This window comes from Lolium perenne, chromosome 3 (genome assembly GCF_019359855.2).
Source record: "Lolium perenne isolate Kyuss_39 chromosome 3, Kyuss_2.0, whole genome shotgun sequence".
NCBI lineage: Eukaryota > Viridiplantae > Streptophyta > Magnoliopsida > Poales > Poaceae > Lolium > Lolium perenne.
This window is the reverse complement of record NC_067246.2, coordinates 33,947,297-33,957,475: the sequence shown is the minus strand read 5'-3', so window position 1 is coordinate 33,957,475 and position 10,179 is coordinate 33,947,297. Positions and strand designations below refer to the sequence as shown.

The following is a 10,179-nucleotide window of genomic DNA, read 5'->3' as shown; positions in this document are numbered from 1 at the left end:
GTTATAGATTCTACGTGTGCATACAATGGGTGCAAGCCAGATTTGCACATGCAAATACCAAGGTTAAAACTTTATGAGCCTAGCATGTACAGACATGGTCTCAGAAAGTCATCATGATACAATGGATAAAATTATGAGTGAAATTGTTCATCATATTACAAGATTACTAATAGTGAAATCCGGAACACTTGTCATATGATGATCAACTTCAAAGTAAGAACCTCAAGGTTATTGGTATTTGACCAACAAACCGAGAAGTTATTGAAGTTGATGTGTTTTTCTGAATAATGAGGAAAGCTAAAAGAGAAACTACAAAAGATTATTGGCAGAAAGAAAGAAAATACTAGAATGTCTAGCTCAGGTGTATATAAATGATATACATGTTATGGTTATATTCCTAGTTAGGTCACACAATGAAATTCTTGGGTATTTGTACCATATTGGTTGGTATCAAGTGTCATACAAAACAACACAATACAAGAATACAATGGCCTAAGTGACTGACAAGGAATATGATAGGAATGCACGACTGGAACAAAATAAAGTGTTATTATGTTCGTCGTTAGCATTCTATCTAGCCCTTAGAATTTATAATAAAGAACTTAATAATTGTTATTTTGCTCTGGTCAAATGAAAACAATGAGTTGTTCAAATTATGACATTACTCCATATACGATGGATAAGTTATTATAAATCTTAATGGTGAAACACACATACATAACACTGACGCTAAAATGCCATAAGGCAAATGATTTGAATTCCACTTATTTGTGGAACCGCCATTTAGGTCATGTTAGAAAGGAACGCATGAAGGAACTCCATGCAAATGGATTTTTGGAGTCATTTGATTTTTGAATCATTTGGCACTTGCAAATATTTTCTAAAAGAGAATGATTAAAATACCGTTCATAGGCCAAGAGTTGAACGGGCAACTAACTTAGTGAAAACATACATGATGATATATGTGGTTCACTGGGCATAGTTGTGTGCGGGAGATTCTTCTACTTCATGAAAACTTCCAACAATAAATTGAGTATATATATGTGGATATATTCGATAAGGAAGAAGTTTGAAACATTTGAATGGATTCAAATAAATTTCAGCATGAAGTGGAAATCATCGTAATAGAAAAATCAAATATCTATGATTGGATCATTGGGAAAATATTTGAATTACGAGTTTTAGCGAACATCTAAGAGAGTCATGAAATTGTTCTACAACTCACATTTCTTGGAGTATCATAATGATGATATAGTATCCTAGAGATGTATCCAAACCTTGTTGGATCAATAATGAGATAAAATATTGATGCCATTATATTTTTTGTGGATTATGCTTTAGTGACTACCGCTTTTACACTGAATAGAGCATCATCATGATCCGTAGAAATGACACCATACGAGTTATGGCATGGGTATAAACCCTAATAGTCCTTTCTTTAAATTTTGGTCTAAAAGTTAACAACCAAAATCGGATGAATGTCTTTGTTGGTTATCCCAAAGAATTGATTGGGAATTCTTTCCACTATGAAGTAAACGACAAAAGTGTTTGTTAATGTTACTTGCTTATTTCCAAGAAATTATTTTCTAGTGAAGTATTTGAGTGGGAGGACAATAGAACTTGATAAGGTTTATGAACCTGAGCATAATGATCAGAGTAGCGCAGCATCGGAAATTGGTTCCGGAAGCGACCATGACGAACATGGCTCCCATGACTACAAAGTGTTTTAGCCATGGAGATCGAAGTATATATTGAACCTTGTAGGTATGGTTTACATTGTGATCAAATAAATGATTTGTGAACAAAGGATTGATTTTGAACAATGACAAACCAACTACAAACAAAGAAGTTATGATGGGCCCTGACTCCGTTAAAATGGCTATATGCCATGAAATCCAAGATAGATAAATACTTTTTGAAAGTAAATGGATCTATAAAATTGATGGACTTGGATGGAATATCCTTAAAGAAGCTCGACTTGTCGAAAAATTGTTTACGACAAAGTTCAAAGAGTTGACTACGATAAGATTAGATCTTCCGTAGCAATGCTTATAGTCTATGTGGATTATTCTAGTAATCACTACATATTTCTTTTATGAGATATGCTAGTAGGATGGCAAAATACATTACTTATCAGAAGTATGTATACAAGATACAACCAAGAGTTTTGCTGGTCCGTGGAATACTAGATAGGTATACAAACTTCAATTTGATGAAGTAAGTATAGCGGAGTTTGAATCTTCACTGGATGAAATAGTCAAAGAGTTTTTGATTTAATCAGAGACGATGAAGAGGCTTGCTTTTGCAAGAAATTAAGTGGGAGCGCTGAGACATATTTATAATACTTATGTAGAAGACATATAGTTGGTTATAAATAATGTAATTACATACTTGATTAAAAGGTTTCATTGAAAAATTAACTTCAATGAAAGTAATATGGACTGAAACAAATTTTGTGTCAAGATCTATGAAGATAGATTGAAACACATAATATGTTCAAGTTAAAGTACATAGAATTGATATTGAAATAGTTCAATATAAATATTAAGAAAATATTCTTGTCATGTTAAGTTTTAACAAGACTTGAGTGTATCTGACACTCAATGAGTAAAAACACATGAGTGATTATAGATCACGAATAATATGTACACGATCAGATGTCATGTGCTATAAAGTGTTATGAGCATATACCAGAATGATTCATATGATGATCATTGGACGACAGTAAGAATATTCTTGAGTACTTTAGAAGAACTAAGGATATATATATATAGTTTTGTATGGGAAATGACAAACAAATCGCTGTAAGATGTTGCACCGATATTTGTTTTGTCACATATGAAAATAAAATTTCAATCTCAAATTAGACTAAATGTTGTTTAAAAGGTAGCACGATGAGCTAGAAGTTGTCTATGCTAGATTTAGAAGAGTTCTAAATATTATGACGGATTCTACAAAAGAAGGCAGAATATGTCATTGTTTTGACAATGACAAAGGATGTTAAAGTCAAGAGGTTCTTTGAGAACTTGGTGTAGTTCCGACAGAGTCAGAACTTTGAAGCTATATTGTGTGTGACAATATTAGTAACATATTTCAGACCGCGGAATTAAGGTTCTACCAGAAGACCAAACATATTTAATGCCGACTCATTTGGAAATGAGTGATGCGTTGAGATGCAAATGAATTACAAAATACATACGTTTCTGAGCATGTCAGATCCATTGACTAAAACCTCTCCCGTGAGCAAAACATGATAAAACACCAGAAGGCCAAGGTGTTATATCTTTACAAATGTAAACTAGATTATTGACTCTAGTGCAAGTGGGAGACTGAAGGAGATATGCCCAAGAGGCAATAATAAAAGTGGTTATTATATATCTTTATGTTTATGATAAATGTTTATATATCATGCTATAATTGTATTAACCGAAACATTAGTACATGTGTCATATATAGACAACAAAGAGTCCCTAGTATACCTCTTAACTAGCTTGTTGATTAATGGATGATTAGTTTCATAATCATGAACATTGGATGTTATTAATAACAAGGTTATATCATTATATGAATGATGTAATGGACACACCCAATTAAGCATAGCATAAGATCACGTCATTGAGTTATTTGCTATAAGCTTTCGATACATAGTTACCTAGTCCTTATGACCATGAGATCATGTAAATCACTTATACCGGAAAGGTACTTTGATTACACCAAAAGCCACTGCGTAAATGGGTGGTTATAAAGGTGGGATTAAGTATCCGGAAAGTATGAGTTGAGGCATATGGATCAACAGTGGGATTTGTCCATCCCGATGACGGATAGATATACTCTGGGCCCTCTCGGTGGAATGTCGTCTAATGTCTTGCAAGCATATGAATAAGTTCATAAGAGACCACATACCACGGTACGAGTAAAGAGTACTTGTCAGGAGACGAGGTTGAACAAGGTATAGAGTGATACCGATGATCAAACCTCGGACAAGTAAAATATCGCGTGACAAAGGGAATTGGTATCGTATGTGAATGGTTCATTCGATCACTGAAGTCATCGCTGAATATGTGGGAGCCATTATGGATCTCCAGATCCCGCTATTGGTTATTGGTCGGAGTGAGTACTCAACCATGTCCGCATAGTTCGCGAACCGTAGGGTGACACACTTAAGGTTTGATGTTGAAATGGTAGAACTTGAATATGGAATGGAGTTCGAATATTTGTTCGGAGTCTCGGATGAGATCCCGGACATCACGAGGAGTTCCGGAATGGTCCGGAGAATAAGATTCATATATAGGAAGTCATATTCCAAGTTTGGAAATGATCCGGTGCATTTATGGCAGGTTCTAGAAGGTTCTAGAAAAGTCCAGAAGAAATCACCATGGAAAGTAGAGTCCCGGAGGGACTCCACCTTGCATGGCCAGCCAACCCTAAAGGGGAGGAGTCCAAGGTGGACTCCCCAAGGGTGGCCGGCCAACCCCCCTCATGGAAGGGGGGAATCCCACCCCAAGTGGGATTCCCACCTTGGGTAGGTTTCCCTACACATGGAAGGTTTTTGGTTCGGGTCTTATTCGAAAACTTGTAGTCCAACACTTGGGGTTTCCACCTATATAATGAGGGGCATAGGAGAGGGGGCTGGAGACAACAAGCCCATAGCTTGGCCGCACCCATAGGTGGCCGGCCACCCCCTCTCCCAAACCCTAGCCGCCCCCTCTCTCCTCCTCTTCTCCCGCACGCTTAGCGAAGCTCCGTCGGAGATCTCCACCGCCACCGCCACCACGCCGTCGTGCTGCCGGATTCAAGGAGGAGCTATTACTTCCGCTGCCCGCTGGAACGGGGAGAAGGACGTCGTCTTCATCAACACCGAACGTGTGACCGAGTACGGAGGTGCTGCCCGATTGTGGCACCGTGATCAAGATCTTCTACGCGCTTTTGCAAGCGGCAAGTGATCGTCTACCGCAGCAATAAGAGCCTACTCTTATAGGCTTTGGAAATCTTCAAGGGTTAGTCTTGATCATCCCCTCGTTGCTCCCGTCTTATAGATTGCATCTTGGATTGGATTGCGTTCTCGCGGTAGGAAATTTTTTGTTTTCTATGCAACGTATCCCTACAAGGGTTTGATAAATTGTGAGCTAAAATGTTCCTAAAATATTCTAAACAAAATTTTCTTTTCGATCGATAACTTTTTACATTTACCGTTGATAAATAACATGCAGAGAGGTTGATAAATTGTGAGCTAAAATATCCCCAAACTATTCTAAATAAAATTAGTTTTTTGGTTTGATAACTTTTGATGTTTACCGGGTAGATAGGTTGATAAATTTGAGATCTAAAAATATTCTAAATAAATTCTTTTCGGGTTGATCACTTTTCGCATTTAATGATGGTAAATAACAGGCAGATGGATTGATAAATTTTGAGCTAAAATGTTCCTAAAATATTATAAATGAAATTAAATTTCGAACCAGTAAAATTATTCATGTATCATTGATAAATAACGGGTAGATAAATTTTGAGCTAAGAGAATTGCTATCATATTCTAAATGATATTAACATTTACGGCCACTAACTTAATAAGGTTGTCAAAATATTAAAATTCTTGTTAGCACTAGGGACCTCAACATATTCGTCTAATAGACATTTGTAAAAAAAATAAAAATTGTCACATTACTTGTCGGGAATTATAGTTGAAACACCGGGATCAGTGAACTGATAATTTATTAGCTATTTTCGCTGGGTTTTCGTAGTGTATAGTTTTACTTCTAACTACAGTACCGATTTTATCGTACAAATAAAAACCGTCCCTATTGCAACCAATAATTTCTCATGGATTAGTTGGTCAGCAAAGTGGAAACTCTACATTTAGCCTTTTGAGGTCGTGAGTTCGAATCACAGGCCTAGCAGCTTCTTTTTGCGGGACATGCGCGCGAGCGAGGCCTCCAAAACGAATTTTGACCATAAAATTGAGCAATAAAATCTTGCTTATATTATACTCCCTCTGTTCCATTCTATAGTGCCTATTGTTTTTTGGCACGGAAATTAGCGCAAGTGTATTTTTTACACAAGACCCCTAGCTAAACGATTTGAGATCAACGTAAAATTTGGGAAATCCATATATTCCTAACTTACCATAATAAATTAGGGAGCTGAATGATTTAGGAGCTGAACGGGGAGGGGGTAATTGAAAAAAAGCTAAGCTACAACCTTATATCCTGAAACAAATGCCAAAAATCTATAGGCACTATAGAAAGAAACGGAGGGAGTATGTAACTAGCAAAAATACCCGTGCGTTGCACCGGGAGAAATAAGCATTCAAACTTTCCTGCATGCTCATAGTGTTAATACTTCCCTTGTGCTCTTTTTTTTTACTATTTATGATGAAAATAACATGCCCGTGTGATGCACCGGGAGAAAAACTGTTCAGTTGAAGCACCGATAATAGTCGGCCGCCACGCGGAGCTGATAACCTAGGTGAGCGTCTTCATTATGAAATCAAGCTTATCCTTCACGTACACACTCGTACTACGCGATGATTTTTCAATCTTTATAGTTATCACCCAAGATCGCTATAGCGTCGGCGGAGCAACAAATACAAACTGTTTTATCAATTAGCTGGTCTTCTTAGTCCCATATCACAAAGAGATGGTATGTCCTCCTTAGTATTTTCTAAAAATACTAATCACAATTATTAGACATATAGGAGTTTAGAAAGAAAATGCGTGCAAGTTCCTTTAAAAAGGGCCGTACGAAGATAAATAAAACCTGCTGTATATAATGTCGAGCTTGTTAAACTCAACGTCCATTGTAGTAGTACCGGCCGTTCTGATACACAACGGTGGGAAGGGATCTCCGTGCGGCCTCGAGCTTCCTTGTGCCGGCCCAGGTGGCGGATGGTGCAGCAGCAGCAGCGCTGTGTCAGAGTAACCTGGCCGCACATGACAGTTGGCGGCGGGTCAGGGGCTCGAGCCGGCGTGCATGGAGGTGGTCGGCGACAACGTGAAGGAGCAGGGCGGAGGCCGACGACGGCGGATGTTTTTGCGGGGAATTTGCGAGTTAGGTGAGCAGCGACAATAAAAAAAAGCACGGGGGCGTTCGTTCGGGTGCGGGAAAAAAATGCAAACCAACCGGGAGTGGCAATTTAAGTACTATGCGATTTGGTGGGATGGTAAATCGGTCCAATAAAAAAATAGATGAAAATTTGGCAGAAACCTTATCTCCTTTATTATTAGGTATAGATTGAAATTGATGCGAGCCCTTTTTATATGCACATTTGGCTTGTCGAAATTAGAGTTGGTCGTAAACAAATTAATCTTGTTGTCATGTGACCTGAGAGCAATATTCACCTAACCTACACGCAAAATTGTTAAGACAAATTTTATAGAACGGGTGAAGTGCAAAACGGAGTTACACTTGACGTACACACAAAAATTGTATAAAACCAAGTTACACAAAACATGAAAATTGGCTGAAATTGCATAACAGATTTAGACTAATAATACATGAAACAAAACATGGTGTATAAGTTTAATCATTTATCCTTTTCTGAAAAATCAATTGACGGTGTTTGGTATAGCTAGCATCCTTTAGCTATGTGAGAGTATTAAAATCAGAGGACTCACAAACATGCATAAAACAAAGAGAACTGCACGAATTATCTCTGAATAAGAGGAAGTGGGCGATGAATACATAACTTGCCTCCTCAAGTGGTAATCGGATAAGGTTCTCTCTTCTCCAAAGCAGAGCGGCCAGGGTGCGGACGCGGGAGCGCTCGCCCGCGTGTGACGAGGAGCAGCAGCCAGCGGTGGACGCTCCGCTTGTCCGCGTCGGGCGGTGCGGCAGGGGCCGAGCGCCACCTTGCAGCCGCACTTCCCTCCTTTAATTCCCTCGCTCCCATCTAATTTGGGTTCTGATTTCCTTCCTCCACTCGTTGCGTTGCGCTACTTCTTTAATTTCCCTCCTTTAATTCCCTCGCTCCTTTTCCATATTCTCCGGCCGGGATCCTTTTCCTTCGTTTATTTTCCTCATTTAATCCGGTCTCTCAGCAGCGTTCAATTCCTGGGTTCCCATATTTGCCGATGCTTGTTGTCCATACCAGCTTGCTATAACTCAGAAAATTTAGGCATATAAGTTGATGAAACTCGGTATGTTCGAGCGAGGTGGGACTATTTACACAGAATATCCGTGCGTGAGCCCGTGCTATTTTGAGAACGCCAACGGTGGCTCTGCTGGGAACGACGGACCAGGTGCCGCGGCCCGCCGAGCAGGCCGAAAGCTCGCGGGGCCTTCCAGAACTGAGGCACGCTTAGCCGACGGACGCCAGAGGACATAAAAACTGAACCGGTACGGTGGGTGGCAATCTCTGTATTATGTGATTTGATGGGAGGGCAAAACGGTCCTAAAAATTGTTGGACGAAAATTTTGGCAGAAACCTTAGCTCCTTTATTATTAGGTGTAGATTAATATCGTTGTATTCGTATTAAAAAGAACATTTTAATGATATTAATTTCATATAAATAATGTTTATCTATTTAAACTATTTTTTGTCCTGCGTTCTTCCCTCGGCATCACCTGTTTTTTCCGGTAGTGCACCGTATGCATACCGCATGACTGAATTAATGAATAATATTTCTTGGATCAAGTTCGCGAAATTCTGTCATTTTTTCGATGCCGACAAGCTGCACGACTGGGACAGTGTTCAATTCGTTGGTCCTTCAAGACGAGAGAGACAGACTTTCCAAGTCAAATTTTGACAGGACTATTGCTGTCAAGCGTGTTTGCCAAGGTCCGTTGTTGACCGGACAGACTTTGGCCACTAGATTTGCGCGTTTCACAAGAGTCTCCAAGACCAAGAATAATTGGAGTCGCTAGCAATACTCAATTTAACACGTATCTCTCCACGAAACGCACACTATAAAAAACGCACTTGGAGGAGCTGAGGTCTGAGAGCCTGTGGCTGCAGGAAGGACGAAGGACTATGGAGCGTTCTTCTTCTTCCTCCTTGTCGTTGGTACGCAGCGTTGCGATCCTTGCCCTCATATTCTGCTCCTTGTCATGTTCGGCGGCGGCCCAAGGTAATCCATGAACTAATAGTCTCAGCTCGATCAAGTTAGGGATGATAACTGATGGTGCATGTATGCAGTTGGTCCTGATGGTAGCCGTGATCCAAGGGCTCCACCGTCGCCGGTGTCCGGTAGACCAGTGGACACGCCAACTCCAGTCCTTTTCCCTCCACCGCCACCGTCGGCGCCGGAGATGTCGGCCCTTACGCCGCACCGCAAGACCCTGCAGCAGCAGGCTTACGCATGAAACACTGCATCTCATACATTCCATATATTGATGTGTACATCAACGATGATGCTATGTAATCAGGAAATAAATAATTAGAACATCAGCGTACGTATAACCTCAATTGTTTGGTGTGCTGGCGGCCTGCTGGTGAGCTTCATCACTTGGCCTGCATGTGCTGCGATCGGCCAAACACGGCTTAGCTACTTTTTTTCCCGAAACGGAGGCAAAAGATTTGCCCCATCTTAATAATTAAGGAGAAGTATTAGAGCATATGCAGCCGCGTCTCCCAAAAGGATTTAGGACATGCCGGATAAAACATGCTCCGATCATGTATTCTGCACCAACCATTAGCGTAGAATCTCTGTTTGTCAATTGTCCATCTGTAATTTCTTTACCCAGCATATTTATTTATTGGGAAGGCGCCTCTAGTGAATTGTGTACCCCGGTCCTTCTTCTTTTAATTGCAATCTTCTACAATATTTTCTGTTATGTTCTCTGCAAACAATTCTTTTTCCACACGGTTCGTTTAATCATTTTTTTGAGCAAAACCAGTGAGCTTGACAACCTCGCTGAAAGTTGGGGACAAAGTACTTGGTTGTTTGTGTGCAGGTCTCCACGTTGCTACTGATGCCGGCAGTGCGCTCTGCCACGAGTTGGTTCGCAACACCTTGGGAGAGAACGTTTTTCTCCCACTGGTCGATAAACCTTGGTTTCTTACTGAGGGAAAACTTCCTGTTGTGCTCATCATACCTTCCTCTTGGGGTTCCACTCAACGTGCGCATAAATTCTCATTCATAAACTCCGCGCTCAGCAAGGTCCACCTCTCGTCGAGGCGCCGGTGGCCTCCTCGAGCTCCCAGAGCGTGAACCAGGCGCCCGTGGCCTCCTCGATATCCGC

General features: G+C 40.3%; 1 long non-coding RNA gene across 1 annotated transcript; it reads left to right on the top strand.

Annotated features, from left to right (window-relative positions):
- Positions 1–8,877: 8,877 nt before the first annotated feature.
- Positions 8,878–9,710, top strand: LOC139837502 (uncharacterized). Its single transcript, XR_011753986.1, has 2 exons — positions 8,878–9,065; positions 9,134–9,710. It is a non-coding gene; the product is annotated as an uncharacterized lncRNA (long non-coding RNA).
- The last annotated feature ends 469 nt before the right edge of the window (positions 9,711–10,179 follow it).